The sequence below is a fragment of the Lichenostomus cassidix genome, chromosome Z (genome assembly GCF_008360975.1).
Source record: "Lichenostomus cassidix isolate B80296 chromosome Z, HeHo_3.0, whole genome shotgun sequence".
NCBI lineage: Eukaryota > Metazoa > Chordata > Aves > Passeriformes > Meliphagidae > Lichenostomus > Lichenostomus cassidix.
Window position 1 is genome coordinate 2,933,415 of NC_139511.1, and position 22,242 is coordinate 2,955,656.

General features: G+C 39.5%; 1 long non-coding RNA gene across 2 annotated transcripts; it reads right to left on the reverse strand.

The window, feature by feature from the left end:
• Nucleotides 1-3,874: 3,874 nt before the first annotated feature.
• LOC146424228 (uncharacterized) lies at nt 3,875-21,721 on the reverse strand. 2 transcript variants are annotated; one of them, XR_014847077.1, is made up of 3 exons: nt 21,602-21,721; nt 18,819-18,946; nt 3,875-4,039 (listed from the first exon to the last, which is right to left on the reverse strand). It is a non-coding gene; the product is annotated as an uncharacterized LOC146424228 (long non-coding RNA). The 2 variants fall into 2 exon arrangements; XR_014847078.1 differs by lacking the exon at nt 3,875-4,039 and adding an exon at nt 11,245-12,219.
• Nucleotides 21,722-22,242: the final 521 nt, after the last annotated feature.

A 22,242-nucleotide genomic window follows, 5' to 3' on the forward strand; every position in this document is an offset into this window, starting at 1 on the left:
ATTTGCTTTGTTTTCACACTCATATTTCACAAGAAATGGCACATTGGAGACCCGTCTGGTGAAGACTGACATGAACAATTAGTAGTCATGAAATACTACATATAAACATCAAAGGCTAGAGTGATAAGGCACTTATCTGAGCAGTAAATAAGAAAAATAAGAACTGGGCCTTTCAGAGCCAATTCCCCTTTGAAATGCACTAATTATTCTTCCAAACAAGAAAGCAGCTGAGGAGCCTTCAATACACTCTGAGAAGAGCATTTTTCATCTCCCTTGGGGTTTAATGTGTTGGTTTGAGTGAAGTGGGAATGCAGAAAAGTGATTTTCCTCTGCCTGGATCTGAGCCTGCCAGAGACAAGAAGAGTTCTGGGAACAGGACAATAGTTACATGAGTCTGGATGTGAAATGGGGTTACCTTTCCAGGGATTTTGGCTTAATTTACAACTTTTTCCCATACTTTTTTTTTTTTTTTTTTTTCCCCAGCTCCTCATGATCTATCAGATCCAGAGCAGATTCAAAGCCTTCTTCTCAGACACTCCACTGAATCTGCAGTTTCCCCAGTGGAAGCAAAACAGGTCAGTTTGACTAAAGAGGCACATTAATTTAATTATTATTAATTAAATATAATTAATCTTTATATCTCACTCCCTCTAGAGGGAGATATAAAGAAACTGAGGAGGTTTCCTTTCAAGTTCCCAAATTACTAAGGAACTACAGTGCTTTCCATAAGTTCTCCTTTTAGTGCACTCCACAAAAATGTCTTGAAAGATTTGAAAGAAATGTCTTGATTTTACTCCCATGGTAATTTTCTTCTTTTTTTTTTAATAGATTTCCAGCTAGTGATGGTCTCTCATGGTAGAGAAATCATGGGGAAGGGAGACCCGGAAATTTCAGATTTTCAGGACTAGATTTGCTGAATGCAATCTATGCACTGCTTTGAGTTCTGCATTCACAGCCAAAATCCAATGAAGCTGCAAATGTGGTACTCATATTTGGAGCCAACAAGAAACTGTGAGTTCACTAAAGAGCCTGAAGAACACAGTTGGCTCAGGGGTATGTGGGTTTATGTTTGTGATTTTCCTTGCCTGCCAAATTTGTCTGAAAGACCACTGTGCCTGCTTACTATGTTCTCACAGGGGGAAAGATCCCATTGAACAGGTTAATTCTTAGATACAGCCAAAAGAAAGAATAAAATGTACACCTTAAGAGGAACACAATACCAGATGTTGTATGACTGCAATCACAAAATTTTAATCACCTTAAGCCTGGGCTCTTGAGTTTCAGGACCTGAGTTTGGAGTGAACCTGTTCCTAAAATTTCAAGTGTCCCCCTTTGAACAGCTTGTGCTGAACTCCTCCAAACTGCCCCTAAAAGGAGGAAGATGTTTTACAGTGCTTTGTTTGGTGCCAAGGAGTCTCCAGAAACAGTCATCACTTCCAATGGAAACACTTGAAATAATCAGAGAAATTTGATTTACTGTTCTGGTGTTAGACCAAATTTCCAACCCATCCTGATGTAGGACCAGAAAATCTGCACCACTTCATTGGTTGTCCTGGGATCCTTTCCACCCTAGACCATGCCAGTAAAAATAAATGTACATATAAAAGGGGATACCCTTTACTTTAGACATGGATCATACACTGCCTGTGATTCTTGATTTAAAGAAAAGAGCGGGGGAAAAAAAAGAAAACAACTACTCAAAAACTTTTTTTAAACTTGGCAGTAAACTATTAGACTGAATTTGCACAACTACCACAAATTAAATTCCAATGAGAGTGAAGTAAGCAAAGGCAGAGAAGTCATGCTTTCAGAAAAGCCAACATATGCAGTGTAAGGAATAGAAGTGATCTGACTGATTAAATATGATGCAGAAATACAATTAAAATATAGGTAAAACATAGGGTCTTAATTCTTTTAAAAATACTTTTTTTATACAGTGTGGCAGTACATTGTCTGGATAGAGCCTACATGAGCTCAAGATTTATTATCAACAAGGAAATCATTTCATAGCCAACAGAAATACTGCAGTCTGTGCTGCTCTACCTCATTCCCAGTTCACTGCATTGTTTTCTCTCATTATCAAAAAAGCTAAATGTGGAATAAACCATTGTGTACTGATTTTTTCAGCAGTGCACATCAATTTGTTAACAACAGGACATAAAGAAGAATTTGGAGAAATTAGAACATAACAATGTGACTGACATAGATGATGGGAATCTATGATGCAACAGTTGGAGGCAACAGAATGTCCTTGCAATTATTTAAACCACAAATCTGTTGAATTCTGAGCAATCTTAGCGAGCATAAAAGAAACCTCAGCAGAAGAATAAAGAATCTATTCAGTTGTCAATTGGGTTCTCAGTCTCAAAGGAGTTTCTGAGGCTCACTGTAGCACCAACTGCAGTGAAATTCAAATTTCACTGTGATGTCAGATCGCTCAGGTGGTGAGGTGTGGTGGAAATTGATGTCCAGTGAGTGACTGCAGGGTATTAACTTGGGTTTTCCCTTGTTAACCATCCCAGAGTCACCACTCCCAGTAGACAGAGAGATGATTATTTTTTCCTCTCATTCCAAGAACACGTGGGGAAAGGAAGGTAATAAAAGTTGCCAGCGTATCTAATATGAATGTTTCACAGGAAAGTAGAAATAAAAGAACCAACTGTGGTCCTTGCCCTATCTCACAGCACACCACAACGGGGTGGATTGTGTGCTCTGCATCTCACAGAGTATCTTCAGTGAATGAAAACTTGCGCCCTTCACACCACCAGACATCTGCAAACAAGCCCAGGACAACAAAGAAGGCTCTCAGGGTCCTGGATGATAACTTTGATGTGTTTTGTGTTTCTGAAAGAAGTGTTTGTCCGGAGGAGGATGAAGGCTGGACAGACGTAATGCAGCTGTGGATTTCCAGGGAGGTTTGATGCATTGCAGTTGTAGGCTGGAGAGGAGAACAAGGTGGTGCCACAGAGATCAAGATTAAAGGTCTTGGAGCTGTTTAGTTTGGCTGGGGTTCATTGCCAACATGAATGAATACTTCTGTTTATTTTAACAGTTCTAGCTATGCTCTGTTTATGGCTCTAATATTTCACTAACATTATTTCCTCCCTTCTCTTCAGCTCCCCATCCTCTGCTTTTACCTCCTTTCTCTTTAACAGCTCACAGGGCACTTTTTCCATTTACTCTCATTTCCCAAGCACTACCTTTACCATTTTCTGTCACAGCAGAATCTCTAAGTCAATAAAGTGATCTCGTATATGAGGTCAAGTTACAGCAGCCAGTGTGAAAACTGTTCAAGTCAGGGGTTAGTGAATGAAACCCTTTCTCAGCTCATAAATAAAATATTTTGACAGCTTTTTGGTTGGCTTTTTAAATTTTTTTTTCCAGTTTAGTGTGATATACTTTAAATGCCATTTGGGGGAAAATTCAGTATAGGTAGCAATATGCCCCTGGTGTTTCCTCACTCTGGGATGGAAAGTTCAACACTGGAGTCAATTTCCACACTATTATGTGTTGGCAACATCATCAAAATCAATGCAATTCCATCCATAATTGTAAAAAGCAAATTGAATTACCAAAGAGTCAACTGCTTTTAAAGCTTGGATTAATGTTCACATCTTCAAATTTTGTGCCTGAAAGATGAGCAGTTAGAGATTGACAGTTTCTATGGCAACAACTGATTTTGGTGACTAATTGCAGAACCTTAACAACTGAACAGAAAATCATCAAAGATGCAATGGAAGTCAATAATTAACCAAACTCATAGATTGGAATGCATTCACATGAACTTTTAATTGCATTTCTGAGCACAACATTACTTTAAAGGCATTTCAGCAAGGAAAGATTAGCTACACATTTTCATATCCAATGCTACTTTTGTGTTATGCAAGTGAACTTGGGCAAACAGTTGTCTTTTTGTCTCCAAATGTCTGAATACCAGGAATTACTTTATCTAGATTCACATAACTTCTTGCACAAGTTTACAATCTCTGCACAGGTGATGTCTTTAGGAACAGTATATACTAGGTTTGTTGTGTGGAAACTGAAAAAAGAAAATAAATTATAGTTAGCTCAATGTTTGGATGCAGAAGTATTTTGAAAAGACTTGAAAAGCAAGAAAATAGTTTCATTTTGATTACTATTATCGTTTTTCCCCTGCCTGTAATGACATTGTTTTCTAAACAAATTATTGGATTTATCTGTGATTGGGAAATTATCCTTAATTTTCATGATGGCACAATGACAGTGGTTGTCACAATAAAATTTATTGATTTCATGTACATAGCACCAACAATATAATGAGATATATTTCTAAAGAACAGACAGACATATAGTTTAGTCATTTTTATCACCATGGTCATTAAATGGTAACAATAACAGACAAGACCATGTCTTTCCTTGCTGGAAATGCTTTGCTATTCTCAAATCTTTACCATTTCAGTCTTCATGTTCTCATCCCAGAATTTTTCAGATCTGGGGCACATGAAGTAATAAAGTCCATGTGTCCCTAGCAGACCTATTGCAAAGGGGAATTATTAATAATATTGGCACAATTGATGTGCAAATTAGCTGGTAGCACTCTGTAAGAGTACTTTAGGGTACAACTTTACGTGGTTTTAACACAGCTTTGGTGAGCATTAACAGATGGGGGTGATGATCAAACACCAGAGATTTATCATTCTGGGTACAGAGTTTCAAGCAGCTGGTTTGGATTTGACTAATGTCAGATTAATTTTGATAATTATGGTGGGTTTTTTACCCAGAGTTCATCAGAGTGTGGCTCCTTGTCCTGCTTGTATGAGAAGGCCTGGTTCTCTCCCATGATTTGTTTCAGGGGGATGCAGGAAGCCTAATTTTACTCCTAATTCTCACTTGAATCTCACCAGATTTGTGCTTCTCCTTTAGGACAAAACTCAGCTCAGAGAAGTCAGTTCTGCTGAGACAGATGTAACCCACCTGCCCTGGCTGACCCCTCCAGAATTGTTCTTTTCTAGTGAAATTAAAGATGTTTACCTGTAATGCACCTCAGAGCCAAGATTTCAAGAACAGCAGGTCATGCCTCAGAGCGCTGTTCTGAGTGCTTTATTAACCCAATTCCTGCAGATCTGTGGCTGACTCAGAAACTTCAGAGAGCCTGCTCTCCTCCTGGTGTGCAGCTCTGGCAGGGAATCAAATTTCCCTAAACTGCTTCTGAATTATTATCATGAACTTTTGCACTCAGCAACTACAATCACTGTAACACAGAGTCATGATCTGCTGCAGTTAATTATTCAAACTGAATTTGCACATCTGTACTGGCTTTATATAGCTTGGCTTCAGGCAGGTTGGTTGGGAGCTGCTGGAGATGGAAAATAGATTTGCTCCAAAGAGGTTGTTTTAAATTGGAATTGAAGAGTCTCTTGCTCTGTTTTTCTCCATGTATAATGCATGACCTGTCAGCACCTACTGCATGGCTTTTACTGTCGTTTTCTTCTGCATTCTTACAACTCAGAATGAAGCCTAGCAGGGACAAGGGCAAAGTTTTTTGAACTGAGTCTGATTAGAAAATTAATTTCACAAAGGTGGTTATTAAATTAACTCAGTCTAGATGATCTTTGGACAATGCTGGAAATATTTTCTTTTTTTACTAAACTTATGCACCATAAACAGAACATTTTTCATAATTTGAAAGAACCCTACTGGTGCAACTTCCTTTAATTTGAGAAAAAGATAAGATTTTCATCAGATCCTCTATGGATTTCACCATTACTAATCAAATTTAAATAGTTGTGACTTGGATTTGGTGATGAGAAAACTTTGCTAAATTGACAGAAGACATAGAAATGGAGAGCAGGATGACACAAAGGATATTGCTAACTGGACCAAAGCACAAAATAACCCAAGAAAAAACAAGATGAGAACACCCAGGATATAATTATTTAAGTTAAATCTTAGGCCTCCATGAAGTCAAAAACTCTCACCATTTACAAACAGTTTTGAAACAAAATCCTGAGACCAATTCTATTCTGATATACATGATTGATGCATTTCTGAAAGGCCCAATAGATGCATACAGCCCACATGAATTGAAAGACAAGACATAATTCATATGGATCATTTTGTCATATAGCTCAGTGTATACAGATTTTTAATTTTTTATTCCACTTGATTTATTATAACTCTTTTGTTTAATACAGAAAACTGTTTTCCCATTTTATAAACTTTCATTCCTGCTGAGAGGTCATTATATCATTAATTGTTCCCTCCAAATGAAGCAAAGTAGAGTTGAACACATATATTCATTTCACTGTTTAACACTGGACTGGACTTTTGTGGCTGATTTTTGGGGACATCATATCCTTGCACACATTTTTCAACTGCCTGTCACCTAAAACAACAGCTTTACCCAGCTGATTAATTGAGCCATCCCTGCTGCTAAGAGCTACTGCAGTTTTTTAAGTTCTGAACTTCTGTTATTATGTTTGAAGTGGTTTTGCTTGTGTGCTAAATTTTTTAAGGAGGGTTTGATCTGTGATTTGACACACTTGACATTCCCCGAGTAAGTGGATGATTTTTGGGACTTGAGCTGTGCAGAGCTTGCAGCTTTCACGAAATTTGATGTTTTCCAAGCATTACACCACAGGCTGAAGCCTTGACATGTTTTCAGGAGCAAGCAAGGCAAGTGAAATTGGTGAGAAAGTATGTTTGTGGGAGGAGGGAAAAGCAGCAAAACTGTACTCCTGTAGTATTGCTCCTACTTTGTTTGAAATTGTTGGCAGGTCTAAAGTGCAAACACTTCTTGAATTCTGTTAAATACAGGTTATGCCTGCACTTAAAATTCTGTACAGTAAAAGAATCAGTGCAGTGTTCATGTCACACTTCACTCTGGTTTCCCTTCCACAAAACACGGGCAGAGGGAGTTTTTGGGAGTTTTTAGGACTTTTGTTATCTTCTATAAGACTTCCTGGTTACTTTTATTTCAGAACTGTTTGGTAGTGTTTGATGCTTTTTGCAGTTGAAAAAGCTGAAGTTTCCCGTTCCACTGAGCTGCAGTTATTTCTTCCAGGTCAGAAAAGGTCCTGGAGGAGCTTTTTCTCTCTTTGCCAAGGACAACTGGAAATGCACACAACCATGTCATGCGTAATGCCCAGACAGGAACAAACTCAGACTCCCCTCGAGTTTAAAGAGAAGAAAGAGGATAACAGCAGCACACCAGGACGGTTTACTGACAGGGGTGGCTGGCAGGGTAGAGTCAGTGAATTATCACTTTTTTCAGGCCTTATCTCTCTGCCTGCACTCTGTCAAACTTGCACAGAACTCAACAAAAGTCATGCCAGTCAATGACCTCTTTCAAGTCTGCAAATTTTGATGTCCAGTAGACACAGAGCAGGCTTTGGAACTCACTGTGATGTCTTCCCCCAAATCTGAGCCCAATGTGTAACAACTATGATGTACCTCCAAGCACTCACAAAAATGTTCAATGTCACCTTCTTTTTTTTTTTTTAAGTGGTGGTTTTTTTTTTTTTTTTTTAGTTTTTATTTTGCTATTCAGCTTCAGAGAAATGAAATTCTGAAACTTCTGTGCTAAGGGAAAATATGCAAGCTTTCCACTTTTTTTCTCTGTTATGCACTTCATTTTTCCCAGTGGATATGCTGAGTTTGGGGACTCACTTTCATCGAGGTAACTGAAGGATCAGGACTTATCTTGCAGGAAATTTGGAGGTGACAAAATGATTGCAATAATTCGCTCACCTATTCAACAATTAATTATCAATATCATAGGGGGAGAGGGGAATTCAGATATGGTGTCTCTACTACTTTTATGTCAAGGCATATGGCAAACTCTGCACCCACACAGCCACGCCTTCTGCTCAAAGCAATGACAAAATTTAGAGTCCATATGCATTTTCAATACAGGTAAGTCAATTAATGCAAATTAATCAGATATTAATTCAGGATTTTGACAGAGTTACTGCAATTTGTGCAAATGTTGTTGTGATCAGTGCATAAGTTACCCATCCAGAGCAGACCACAGGATCAGCACTTCATAAGGTAGTAAAGTGACATAAAAAAACCACAGAAAATTGTCTCATGTCATCTCAGGATCCATTTAATGTGCTGTCATTAGAAGCACCACAAAAAATGAGACTGCTTAAAACTCCAGTGCCTCACTTTAATTAGCTTAATGATTGGATGGGGGTGTACAATTTAAAATTCATTCAGGTGCCATTTAGACCACAGGGGAAAATAAGCTTTTACAAATATAAAGAAATCTATGAACTGACTATGAACACAACATTGTCAGAAAGCATTTATGGAAAAGCTCTTCCAATGGAGTTTGATCCCAAACAGGCCAGAATTGATGAGTGTGTCGACAACATCTTGTAGAGCAGTTCTACACCTGTGCCTTAAAAAAAAATTATTTTTTTTTCCAGAAAGTTCCAGGGCAGCCTGAGAGATGAGAGATTTCAACTCTCTCTCAGGCACATGGAAAAGTGGGAGCAGTGAAGTGGTGAGAAAATAAAGCTCATCTTTGCCCATCACAGGCTGCCAGCTCGTCACAGACTCAGTCCTGCCTTGTAAAGCAGAGAGTGCAACGAAGAAGGGTGTGAGGGTGCAGTGGAAATGATGCTGAAACACAACAGCACATTATAAGAGAAGAAATAATTTAAATGAGCATCAAATCCTGATATATGAAGGTGTCAGTGCAGCAGAAAGGAAAGACACTGTAAGGTTATTACCCGAACACAGGGGCAGTGAAAAGGCTGCTGTCAATCAGTTCATATAAATGGTTTCCTCCTAGCAAGCAGACAAATTATAAATATTCCTGAGGTTATAAAGCTGTTGAAAAAAAGCAAAACCAAAATGATGGCAGTTATGTGCTTTTCACAACAAATACCCAAATTATTCGGAACAAGGGAAAGAAAAATGACACAAACAAATTGTCTGGGCAGAGATTAAGGGCTTTAAATTTATTTACTGTAGAAACAGAGCACATCCACATGAGATACATGATCACAGGCTATAAATACTTCCAAGTTAGTACAGAAAAATGGAATTATTTACCAGCTGTGTTAACAGACAACCCTTGCAGCTTGCAAAAAGGAAAAAAATCCTAATGTTAAAGATTTATTACAAGCTTCAGAACCTTCTGAAAACTTAGCCATTCCTATTGACAGCACTGTCCCTTTCTGAAATTGCATTTATTGCAGACCTGTAGGCCAGGAAATGTGGTGTTGCTATAAACAGTAACAGTGCACAGACTTTGTTCTGTACTTGAGAGGCCACAGGGCTGAGGCACATCAGGTTTCCTTTGTTCCATTTCATCCTGACCTGCCCTGGGCTTTGTTTTAGCTTGTTTTATCCCTAATAGTGATTTTTCCAGTGGCCAGTTGGCTGTGGCCAATCTGTCTTACTTTTGCTTATCTTTGTGCAGTGTAACCACAGTTTCCAGGCGAGGTGGCAGAAAGAGGTAGTTATTTTGTGGAGAATGAGGTATTTATTACTCTAGTGAAGAGTAGGAATTTATGACTGTATGGAGTGGTGCAGAGGAGTGCAGGCATGGAAAGAGACAGTGGTGGCAGAGGGGAAGTCATGGGGTAGGCAAGAGGCATGGCAGAGGCTGAACAGTAGAAAATGTAAAAAACTGCTCTCCCAAGGTGAATCAGAATAATCAAAATGGCAAGGAGGGAAAATAAAACTCATCATATTGAAACTGTACTGCTGTTTTGTGTAACTGAGCTTTTAATATAATAATATTCTTTCACTTCCCTTATTTTTCTGTAATAATTTAACCTAGGCTCATGAAAATCTTTTCAAATTGCCATTAAGACAATAAAGATTTTATTGTTATTATTCGTAATAATAATTATTGGCTTTATGTCTGTGGTGTGTTTTCTTTTTGCCCATAACAAGCTTTATGAACACTGATAGCAGGGTAAAATAGACATTCACTTATTTTAATTCCTTTAATATCAGGACATGCAATAAAGCAGTTATTTTAAGAGAGGAGGGAGTTCTTAAGTTACTCCCAAACAATCACAAAATATTCCAAGCTGGAAGGGACCAACTAGGATCAACAAAGTCCAATTTCAAGCCCCAAGAGTCCAATCACAATCTCAATTCATTATCAGTGATTAGGGCAGCAAATGAGCCAGGGATATGTTCAATACCCTACCTGCACTTGGAGCAGTGTTATAAAATGCACAAAGAAGCTCATTCAGGAGAGCAGACTCTCAGGTGGGACACACGAGCTGGGATAAATCAGCTTTCCCTGGAGCTGGACAGGATGCACCAGCTGGGAGCTCAGCCTTGTAGGACAAACTGACACAGAGGCACCACTACTGCTCCTACATCCTGTGTCAAATTTCTGACTCCTGGCATTTCTCCAGAGCTTCAGCATATTTGTGTGTAAAACCCACACTTGTTTAGAGATCCTGTGAGAGGGCAGGAATTTTGGGCAGCCGAGCTGTGGGCAGCCTGGGTGTAACCGTGAGTTAGCTGCAGATGTGCTGATCTGATCTGTGCACCCTTTCTGCTCTGCTACCTGCCTCTCTAATTCAATTTCCTCAGCCCTAACCTTCTCGTCCTCCCAGCACAGAGAACTCATTTGTTCCAGCATGAGAAAGCAGGCACTTTTAAATCTAGAGCTGATGGCATTGAAGCAGATTCCACAGTGTCTCTCGGGGAGCACAGAGCAGCAAAACAATCCAGTGCTTCATGTTCATGCAGACAAGGATGCTTTCTGCCTCTCTCTGGTCCAAGCATCAGCTCCTGCTCCCAGGACCATCTGCAACTGGGAGAACAGAACCTGAACAGGATTTATACCCTGCCAAAGCTGTGGTTTTTAACAAGATATTTCCATTGTGTGCCTATCCATGGCTGCTGCTGTCTATTATGGTGTGGTGCACGTCTGGGATGTCTGGACTCCAAAAGCCCTGAGAGAAGAAACTCAGTGTGCTCAAGATGGGTTAAACATGCTGAGCAATGGATCTGAAGCAGAGCAGCCAGTTTTCTTCACGACAAATAAAACCTATCATGATTTGTGCAGATGCCAGACACAGCCCTACAAACCATCTCCCACCCTTAGGTGCAGCAATGCCTAATGTGTGGATCCTGGAGGCTCTTTAAAAGGGAACTGCTCAGTGCTGTCATGAGAGAAATTCAGCAAGGTGCACCTAGAAATTAAGCATTAGATGTTTAAAGATCTGTCAGGGTCAGGCAGACAGAGATCTTTGCTAGTTTTAGCTCTGTTTATATTTCATGTTGTGATCTCAGTTTCAGGCTAATGCGAAAATCCCACCTACCTCTCAGATTAAATATTTAAACTTTTCTGGATGGTGTTGGACATTGTTCTGGTGATTTGATCAAACCAGTCAGCCTGTGTTGCAAAAGCCCTCAGTGAAATGGTCAGTACAGCACTCCCTGTTTTTCCTCATGAGATCACAGATCTGTTCTGCTGTTGTAGTTGACAACATTCATTTCTGTATTAGCACTAAACTATCCTGCTCACAACAAAGCAGCCTTGCTCGACTGCCCATGCCAGAACTACTCATAACAGTTTTATTTCATTTTCACAAGCTGGTTTTATCTGAGAAGCAGGGATAAAGATACAGAACCAAACATTTAGCACTGGATCAGCAATGTAATGTCTTCCATAGCACTGTGAAAACAGCATAGGGGACATTGGGATGTTTACTTAAAATCTGATTTTATTTCAGTGCTCCCCTGTGAGCAGCCTAAGCCTCTCAGAAAAGTCCTGTTCCTGAAACAGCCAGGTGGCCCACCATGGCTCATCCCACCCATTCTCTTTTGGCATTTTTGGTACTTCCCTTGGTGTCACATCCTTCTAAATTCCATTGCTTCCAGTGAGGTGCTGTCAGTTTAACACAAGGATACAGAAGGAGTTACTCCAAATCTGGAAGTCCCAGAAAACAGTTTCTATCTGCTCACATCCACCCCTTTATTGGTTCTTTAGACCAAAAACTGGTGCTGTGTTGGATTTTCTGGTCTCACAGTGACTGTTGCATAACACTCACTGTCTCACACACAGCCAGGTTCATCTTTGCCTGTCTGAATCCCTTCTGATTTCTCTATTTTTCCTCAGATCCTCCTGATATGCAGTTCACACAGTGGGAAATGAGTGGGTAGAAAAAAGCACTCCAATGAAAGCTAGACCTGGGCGAGGATCTCTGGTGGATTGGGAAGGACTCTGCCTCACACCGCACTGCTTGATTTTCTCTCCTGTGGAGAAAAGCGTTTCATCTTTAACACATGATGGTTACATTCCTGTAAGATTTGACAGCCAAGGGAGAAACCAGACACTGACTTTCCAGAAACTTTTATCTACATGTGAGGTTAATTTTCCTATCCCAGTGAAAAGTTGGAGCTGCCAAAGGAGAGAAAATGAGTGCTGGGTCACAGTATCAGCATTACAACAGCTTTAGACTCCAGGTTTTGACTTCTGATGGGAACTGGAAGAACTTAAGATGTTACAAGATACAGAGGCCAGAAATTAAATGAATTTAGGAAACACACATTGAATGAGATGCAGAGCTAAGAGGAGACCTTACAGTGGGTATTGGCAGCCAAATCCAAATGCAGTTCAGAGGTTCCTTTTGCCAGTAACTACCAGTCGTGATAGCTGCCTGCAAGAACAGAATGCTTCCATTTTGAACAGCAGTATTTCCTACAGCCAAGATTAGAGTTCAGCATGTGCTCTGCACTTTCTCATTTGAGGAGCTGAATACCTGCTCTCCAAGGTTATCAACATGTGTTGGAAAGCCATCCCAACCCAGGTGTGCAGATCCAAACTCCAGCCTGACAGAGATGCTCCCCTCATGCCTAACTCATGGTCTCTTCTTTGCTCTCTTCCCAGCTTGAGGGCTCCTGCATTCCTGGACAGGCAATGCCCAAACTTCAGAAGCCTTCCTGGAGCTTGGTGATCAAGGCTACCTCTAAAAAACAAGGCTTTTGTTGATTCTAGAAAAGAAAGCCCCCAGCCAGGATGCCCCAATTCCAGATATTCTGAGCAAGAGCAGTTGTACAAGAGCACTCCATCTCAACTGACCTGTGGTTATCCTATAAAGGATACCCCAGTGTATTCAGACACCTAGTGCTGAAACTAGAGCTCTTTCTGTATTCTGACCAGGGAGGGAAATCAAAGGTTTATGGAAGTTCAGGTACATTCCTATGCTTGGTACTCTCTGCCAGCCCTCTCTAGGCAGTTCCCACCTGAAGACACCAGCATGATCCACAATGCCTATTCAGTCACCAGAAACAATCACTCTGATCACCCTTCAAGACTGCCTAAGGTTCCCCATTAATTTCATGACCATGCCCAGCTCTTCCATGGAATGGCTCAGTTGGGGTTTTTTAGGCAGGGCAGAACCTACATGAAGGTGTGCTGTGTGCTCATCTCACTGAAATGCTGATGTTCCTCTGAAATCTGGTCTGAGGATTTCCAGTGCCACACAGCCTAAAAAGATTAAAATCCTTGTCCTTCTGCTGTCAGGCATTGTCCTCTCTGACTAGCACGATTTTTTTGCTGTCAGCTCTGTCCTTTATTTCAGCAAGCTCCTTCTCTCCCTTGTAAACTGTCTGGCCTTATCTTTGGCTGGAGGTTAAGAAAATTCTTCTGTCTGATGTAGATCAGCCAGCAGGGAATGCTTACAGCATCAGCTAGCCAGTCTCTACTTTACCTCCCAAGAAAGAAAACAAGAAATTCTCCAAGCCAGCTTCCCACAGCCTGGAGGGCCTGGGATTTACAGCCTGTTTGAACTCTCCCAGATGGTAACACACCAGGCTGCTGCAACACCACGCTCAGTGGCTTGTCCAAAGGCACTTCCTCAGCCTGATTTATTTGTTCTCTCAACTTCAACAAGGTTTTGTGTTTGTGTTTCTCCTTTCCCTCTCATTTTCCAGACTGTCCCAACTGGGCACTTTATGCCACGTGCCATTCTTGTCCACCTAGCAAAACACATTAAATCCGGTGGGGGGGAAATTGGGGTCAGATATGTTTGGCATTTTGGGAGGAAAAGGAGCAGAAATGTACAGAAAGCTTGCCTGATGAACATTCAGTGTGCTGGTACATGGTACATCTGTGAATAGTAAATTGACTGTCTACAGATAAAGGAATGTATGTCTATGCCTGGAAATGTGACTTTGCAGTCCTTGCTTCTGCGGGTTTTATTTAACTGTGATATATGCTGCAGTCATAATAGCTTTGGCACAACATCATTTGTGTCTTAATTAAATGAAACATGCTGTTCAGAAACAACATAGCCACAGAGTTTGGGAAACACTTGAGATATGCCTTCTGCTCACAGGCTCAGCCTGGCACCAAAAACAAAGGAGGCAGCGTGTGTTTGTGTGTTTATGTGCCTGTGTATGCATATTTACATTAAAATAAATTACCAAACAGCCCTTTCCTGCACAGTTCCTGATAATTCTGTCAGTTTCTGTGCATTAGCAAAGAAAATGAGGAAGTGAGTGTCAAAGGGTGAAAGGATAGATGGCATTGCTTTCAACTCAGCAAGGCATCAGGAAGCCCCATCATCTGCACAGCTGAGTTTGGCTTTGACAAACATCACCTCTTCTCCTGGGATGCTCTTGAAGACAGGGTGAGGTTGATTCCAGCCTTATCACAAGGAACGAGGACAATAGCTTGGAAGAACAGAAGCAAAGCCAGAATATACTTAGGAAGGAAGAAAATGAACTGAAAGGAAGCAAAAAGCTAAAATGCTTTCAAAGAGAGATTTTCAACTGAAAGGAAAAAAAAAAAAAAAAAGACACACAGACCCTCACATTTCCTTGTTGTAGTACACAATTTGACTCAGAATGCAAGATTCCATGTCTCATTGTTGCTGAACTCAAATATATTCTCTTATCTAATAATGGAATCATACACACAGTGGCATAATGGGAGACAGAAATACAGAACAGAAATTTTCCAGGTGTACAGTTTACAGCTATTAACGTTTGTTAAGAATGTTTCTAAAGTCAGTTCTCCATTTTGTGTTTTTGCCAGAAACTGGGGTGGGTTTGTGCATGCAAAATGAGAGCTAGCTAATTTACCTATTTCCTAGGCAAAGGTAATCTACAAGATCCCTTCTCCTTTTCTCTTTCACTTATTTTCATATGACTATATGACCAATTTAGATACCCCACTCTCTGAAACCCACCCTCTGGGTGGACCAAAATCGTGAAATTAAAGGACCTTTTTAAATCTAATTATGACTCCTAAACACCTTGAAACACTTTTTAATCCATCTGAGAATTAAATCTCACTCGTTCCTCTATAAAACAGCCAAACAAAGCATAGTATTTTCAGAGCAGCAATTAGGAGAGACATAAAAATTGGTTTCTTTCACCAAGAATGAAACTGAACTGGTAACAAAACCCAAAGTTTGGCTATCCCCATCTAGAACACTCAAGCTGTTGAAGAATTCACATGATCAGAAATCTATTTCTTGCCCCAAGATTCCTACCATTTTTTGCTTTTTGAAGTTCTGATACAAGTTCTGAATATTAATTGAGGTATTGTACCTCCTTTCCCAGATATTTCTAAAACAATTTCTTAGCATTGTAACATGTTTTGTTTTGGGGGTTTTTTTCTTGCCATATGATCTGCCTAAAGCTATTTCTTCTCTATTGCTAAACATAAACTCTGAACCAAAGTTATTTTCTCTGCCAAAACACTCTTTGCAAGTCAATTGCACTTTTGCATGAGAAAAAGCTATAGGGGATTGTCCCCATGAACTCTGAATGTCTTTCGAATCTTGACTGAGAAAGTTCATACAACCTATAAATCTGGCTGCTACCCTGCTTGAAAAAAGCTGCTTTCTTGAATTAAACTACTGCAGTAGGCAGGCTGTAGAACATTTTAGTTTCTATACTTCTGTGTGTAGTCCCCACCCCTGTGAATCTCACTTCTCCCTTCTCCTTGACAAGGTGTTTGTTCACCATCTCAGCTGCATGTCTAATGGGAAATATTGGGACTTCCCAGCTGGACCAAAACCAAGACAATCTAGTCTGGTACTCTGTCCCCAAAAGTGACCATTTTCATGCAGATGTGAACAATCTAATCACACAAGAATTCCCCATGACCTCTAAGTGACATTGGCTCCAACTCTGGCAAAATACATAACATGACTTCCACTAAATTCATCTTAAGACAATGAAAACTTTGGTAAATCTTCTGAAGTGATTTTGTGGACCTGTGATGTTTTGTCACAACCTCATGTGTGAAACAGTGTTGTTGATTTCTTTATACATCAAATGTCCCCATCATTCTTGTGACTTAGGAGAGCAGAAGCTCCTGATCTCCTGTCTTCAATCCATCTGTTAATGTCTAAATTGTATTATTATCTTCTATTATTACTGTTATTATTTTATATTCTATTTTATTATTTTATATTCTATTACTATCTATAGCTATACCTGATTCTGTAACATTATCACTGTATCTACCTATGCCACTGACTCCTTTTTGTGTTGTTCTAAGATAATTTATTGCAACTACATTTACCCAAAATAAACAAATACACACCCAAAGTAACTAATCAAGCCCCATGATCTTTCACTACAAGTTTTCCATGTTTGGACTAAAAGTGCTAAATAATTGGCCAATATATTGGGCTAGTAGCCGAGCTGGATCTGCAGAAAAAAATTATCAGCAAATGTACAAAATACCATCAAACACAAAAAAATCCCTTGGCATAAGAAGCCAACTGAATTTTATTCTTAAAGACTAACATAACATATTGGTGGATTTTGTCCTTTTTTTGGCCAGTTTTTAGAATTTAATTACTTCAGTAACTACTTCCGTTTCTTTAGTTCACTCCCCTAATAGGTGTCTCACAAATAGGTTTATAAGCATAATCACACTTTGTGCAGCTTTTTTTTTTTTTTTTTTTAGTAAATGGAGAGGTTGAGACTTTGGGGTGATTTGATTCCATAGTTACAACTAATTAAATTCTAAAATGTTACACAGCAACTCTGTTCAGGTTCTTTCCAAGCACCACCTAAAATAGTCTACAATATTTTCAGAAACTCAGCAGACTTTACAGTTGTGTTAGACATTCTGAACAGAAAGAGCAACGCAAATAGAACAAATTTATTTATTACTAGGCATAAAAAGTTTGGAAAGGTAGGGTTTGGGGGTTTGTTTGTCATAATGATGTCAACCACTGCGATGGCATTTGCATCCTTAACTTAATGAAAAGGGGAAAAATAATCCAAAAAAGTATTTTTGGCTAAGGAACAGAGTGAGCAGTCTGTGGCTGAACAGCACCAGTGTCACAGGTTTTACTTTCATTACAACATCTTGACAGCAGAAGCACTTAACTGCAAATTGATAGAGAAATTAGCAAAGGACAGGAGAAAAGTGTGTGTGAGGGTGTTGAAGCACCTGGGTACAGATTTCATCTCACTGCAGGATTTTCCCGTTTTAATCAGCCTTTTTTTTTCTTTTTTTTTTTTTTTTGTGCAATCTCAACATGCAATAAGTGTTTGATTCTTCTAAAGCACTCTAAATTTTTTCTTTATGTATGTGTTTTTGTGTGTGTGTTTCCTAAGGATATCCATGAAGCCTCTCTCCTAATGACCTCACAGGAATTTCAGTAAGACAGTCTGTCATGGAAAAAAAATATCAGCAAGGTGAATGAAGGTCAACCAGAAGCAGAGGCAGAGATCTACTAAATCAGAGCAACTTATGAAGGCACAGAGAAAGACACCTTCAATAGACTAAAAAAGTTTGTCACAGATTAATGGTATGACTTATGGAGAATGCTCATTGCTTGGTTTGCATAAGGAGGCACAAAAGTGGATATTTAGCTGTGATCCTTCCTTCCTTCCTTCCTTCCTTCCTTCCTTCCTTCCTTCCTTCCTTCCTTCCTTCCATCCATCCATCCATCCATCCATCCACCCAATATTTTTTACCACTGCCCATGTAGGGGAGAGCCTGCACACCAACACTGGTGAAATTCAGATTTAGCCTAGCTATGGCTCATGATAGAGAACTATTATTTTTTCAGGGCTTTAGTGAAAGCCCTGTCATGCAGGTTGCTCAAAGACTCAGAAAGTTTGGAGAAAAAAAAAAATGCTACATAGAATTAAAATTCAGCTCAGCATCAATGGGGTATGATAAAAAGATCACAGAAGCCTGCATCAAAATGTTCCAGCAGCCAGACAAGGGAAAAATACACCCACCTTTGAGGAAATGTCTCTGAAATTAAAAGGTGTTTTAATAGCACTGACTTTTTTTTTTTTTTGTGCATTCTCCAGGATGTAAAATAAATGTGGTTTCAGAATATATTAAATATTCAGACAGCTGTATTGAGGTAAAAAAAATGACAGACCAGCACAGGGACAGCTGTGGCACTGACAGAAACACAAGAAGAAAAGTGGAGATCATGTAACCCACCTCCTCCTCTGAATTCTTCTGCCATGGTTTCTGACAGAACTGTGTCTCACCTGATCCAAAAAAATCCAGGAATGAGAGTTCAGCAGCATCCCTGTGCACTTTAACTCATCCCAAAGCATTTACTCTTGGGATTCATCTCATCTGCCACAGCTAAACCATCACTACTGTCCTGCCCAACATGGGAGAAGGAGCCATAGTCCTTACAATGATACAATAATACAATTGGAAAATTATTATCTTTCCTTATTTCATGTTTATTTAAGGCGTGGGTTCTCTCATGGTGTGATGTGGACCTGCTCATGGCCAACTGACACAGATATTTCCTAATTTTAGCATGCAACTGCATCAGGATTTGTTTCAATGCCCTGCTTTCCTCATTTTTTCTGGAACTCCTCATTCCTGGATCTCTGATACTCACCTGACAGTCCTGCTGAGGGCTTTGCCTCACACAGCACTTCCTTGTAGACCCTGGGTTTGTTATGCTCCCAACACACAGATTCCTGCAGTTCTGCAGCTTTCATTCTTTTCCTTTTCTTCTGAAAACTCCTGCACAGCAACAATAAAACAGTCATTTATTATTAATGTTCTTTTTTTGCATTTTGGCAGAAATAATTGTGTAGTGTTATGTGGCCACAGAAGAAGACCTTGCTGTAAACAAAATATTCACTGTGGGAAAAGAAGGGTTTAGCTCACTGCAGGGAATATTTTGCTCCTCGTGTAGACCTCCCTGTTCAAATATCTAATTTTCTATTTTTACTCTCTGAAAATTGTAGCATATTCAAATTATGGGAGAAGTTGGGGTTTGGTGTGGAGTTTTGGTTGTTTTTTTTTTCTTTCCTTAGGGGGTGTTTTTTGTGGTTTTTACAATAGGGGTTTCTTTAAAATAGAGCTGGAAAAAGGTTTTAAGACACAGGTATTGGTGGGAAGGTTTTACTGTGTCTATAAACCTCAGAATTTAAAGGGCATGTCCTCTTTGATAGAGTAAATTAAAAGACACCTTTTGAGATAAAATTCTGGCTGTTCTGTGCTGTGGGACAGAATATTTCCTCCTATAGGACCAGCACACCAACAAAATGCAAAAATTAGATGTTTTAAGAAGAGGGGAAAAAAATAAAGAAGACAGTATCTCTTTTGCAGTTATTGACTGTCATTTCATGGCCATGAATTCAGATTCAATATTCTGATCTATTCTGTTTTCTTATTCCCAATTGAACATGCTAGACCCACAAAAGTAGCTCTAGCTGCTTTTATCCAGCTCCTCCTCCTCCTGGAAGTGCTGGGAGATAATTTTTCTCCTTCTGAGCAGTCATCGATTACAGTAAGTGGTTCTGTGAAAATGGAATTTCAGCACCTGTAACCCCAATCTTTTGTGAGAAAGGAAGAGTGAGAAAGCAGCAACCACCATCCCACACAGAGCAGAGATGCTGCCAGGGGATATTCCTGACGTGCTAGGGAAGATTCTCCCTGGCTGAAAACTCTGTCAGCTCTTCCTTGGCACCAGTTCTGCAAACAGCTGTGACACCTCAAAGTGTTTTAACCCTCTTGAACTAAACTCCCTGCTTCAGGGAATCGTGCTTATCAACGGTCTGGCTGTGTCTGGTCACAAAGACACTTCAAGAAATTGCAGGGCCTGAATCAACGCTGGCTTTCTGAAACTGTTTTATGCTCTGGATTTAAAGCAGGCAGTGAAGCTGTGGTTCATTTTCTTCCTTAGGGCACAGTGGCATCTAGTGGTGCTGCGTGGAGTGGATGAGCAAGATAAAAAGCATATTAAAAAATACATTTTCCCTTTTCTTTTTCTCCTTTTTTTTAACTTATTTTTACAAACAATTCTTGCAATTCCATGGCTTTGTGAACATACTTATGATGTGCTCAAATGCTTTCTTCACTAGACATCTGGGCAAGTGCTTCAAGAAAAAGAATTGGAGCACTCATGCTATTCAGTGACTTAATTTCAACTCAGTTAAAATCATGCATTTTCAAGCTGGCTAGAATGGGACTGAAACAGTTACTCAGATAAGTGCATTTTGGGTTTCACTAATAATTGCAATTGGGAGTGATTGCCCATATATTTGAGAGATTTGGCACTTAAATTACATGTATTTGTTATATTCAACTGGATAAAATTTCACACAACAAAAATCTTCCCATTTTCTTTCCACATTTTTGCCAGCATTTGTCATGATGGTGAGAGATAAAGAGCATTTCTGCAATTGGAGCTAAAACAAAAATGAGTGAACCACTCAAGTGCTGTGAGATTATTACTGAAGAGAGATTTAGCCAGAGAAATGGTCTGTAACTACACTTATTTTTCCTTCTGAGAAGGAAACTTACTCCAAAGCTAATTAGGATCCTGTTTCCTTTCAGTATATGAAGATCTAGGCAGTGTCCATGGGCATCTTTCTGTTTCTGACAGCTTGCTTTGCTAGTGCAGGGCAGAAAAAATAAAACCAGCTGAGATAATGAGATTGGCACTGCACACCTGGTGGCTTTAAAATGAATGTCACTGGGAAGCACCAAGGGATCTTCCTTCTTCTTGAAATGAGAATGCACTCCACAATGGCATTAATGTGAGTTAACAAAGCACAGTCATGGGAGAAATCATTTCCTTATGTAAAGGAAGGAGTTTCTACCCCTTACCAGGTTAAAAAATAATAATAATGAGGAAATCACAAGAAACCACTAACAAGTGCTTTTGTAGCTGATAGAAGTGCTGCCATGGGTCTCACCAGTTTCAGCCACTTTTTTCACTCCCTATATTTATGATTCCATATGTTAGGCTACCAGTGCAGGGGGAAAGAAAGAAACCAAACCCTTACTGCTGTAGGAAATGCAATTAAAACAATCCATCCCTGGTTTAGAGCCTGCCTTGCAGAGTTCTATGATGTGTTTAGCCATATTAATGCCGTATTAAGGCAATTTTAAAAATCCACTAAAACAAGGTATTAGATTTAGAGTAAGGACCTGACAAAGAGTGTAAGGCTGCAGAACAAAATACACTTCCTGAGCCAGAACAGAAGCTGGAAAATTAATTATTCTTAGAGTAATGAGGAAGAAATCACTGTGGTTTGAACATTCTTCACCAAAACTACATGCATCTTGAATGCAAGAAAGTTGATTGTTGGCAAACACCAGCATAATAAATATTGCTGAAGATGTGCATTTTTTTTGAGTTACAGAGCCACAAAATGCTGTCCTTACCTCTTGTCAGAAATATAAATTGTCCAGCTGTGGGATGAGCAGGTACACGGTGCACTGGGTGAAGAACTGGATTAAGGGCAATTAACCTTCAACTACAATATCTCCCTGTTAAGACCTCCTGGGGAAAAAAGAAACAAAAAACCCCACAAAAAAGGCATGTGAAAGGAAGGTATGTAGGTCTGAATACTTTTAGTTAAAGAACAAAGAAAGAATTTAAGTGGGTTACATATAAAGAAAAATTAAATCAATAAAACCCACTTCAGCAAAGAGATTTTGGAGAAGAGGAAGATGCTAACTAAGGTTATTAGAGATTACAGATAGTTTATTCTGACAGCCAATATTTGAGCAAGAAACTAGGATTTTTTTTAAATACATATTATTATTATTACACACTATTTCTATAAGGATACACATGAGTATAAAACTCAAGAAAACAACCTTTACTGACAAAATTTCCATGGAAATGGTTTTCAGATCCAAACGAGACAGCTGAATGCCACTCTGCAAACCTCATTCTTGAGACACCCTGCACAAGACTTGACACTGCAAAGCCATGCTCAACCCCATGCACAGAGAGCAAGGACCAAGCACTCAACATAAAAATTGCAATTGGCAATTTTTATGAATCATTAAAAATACAG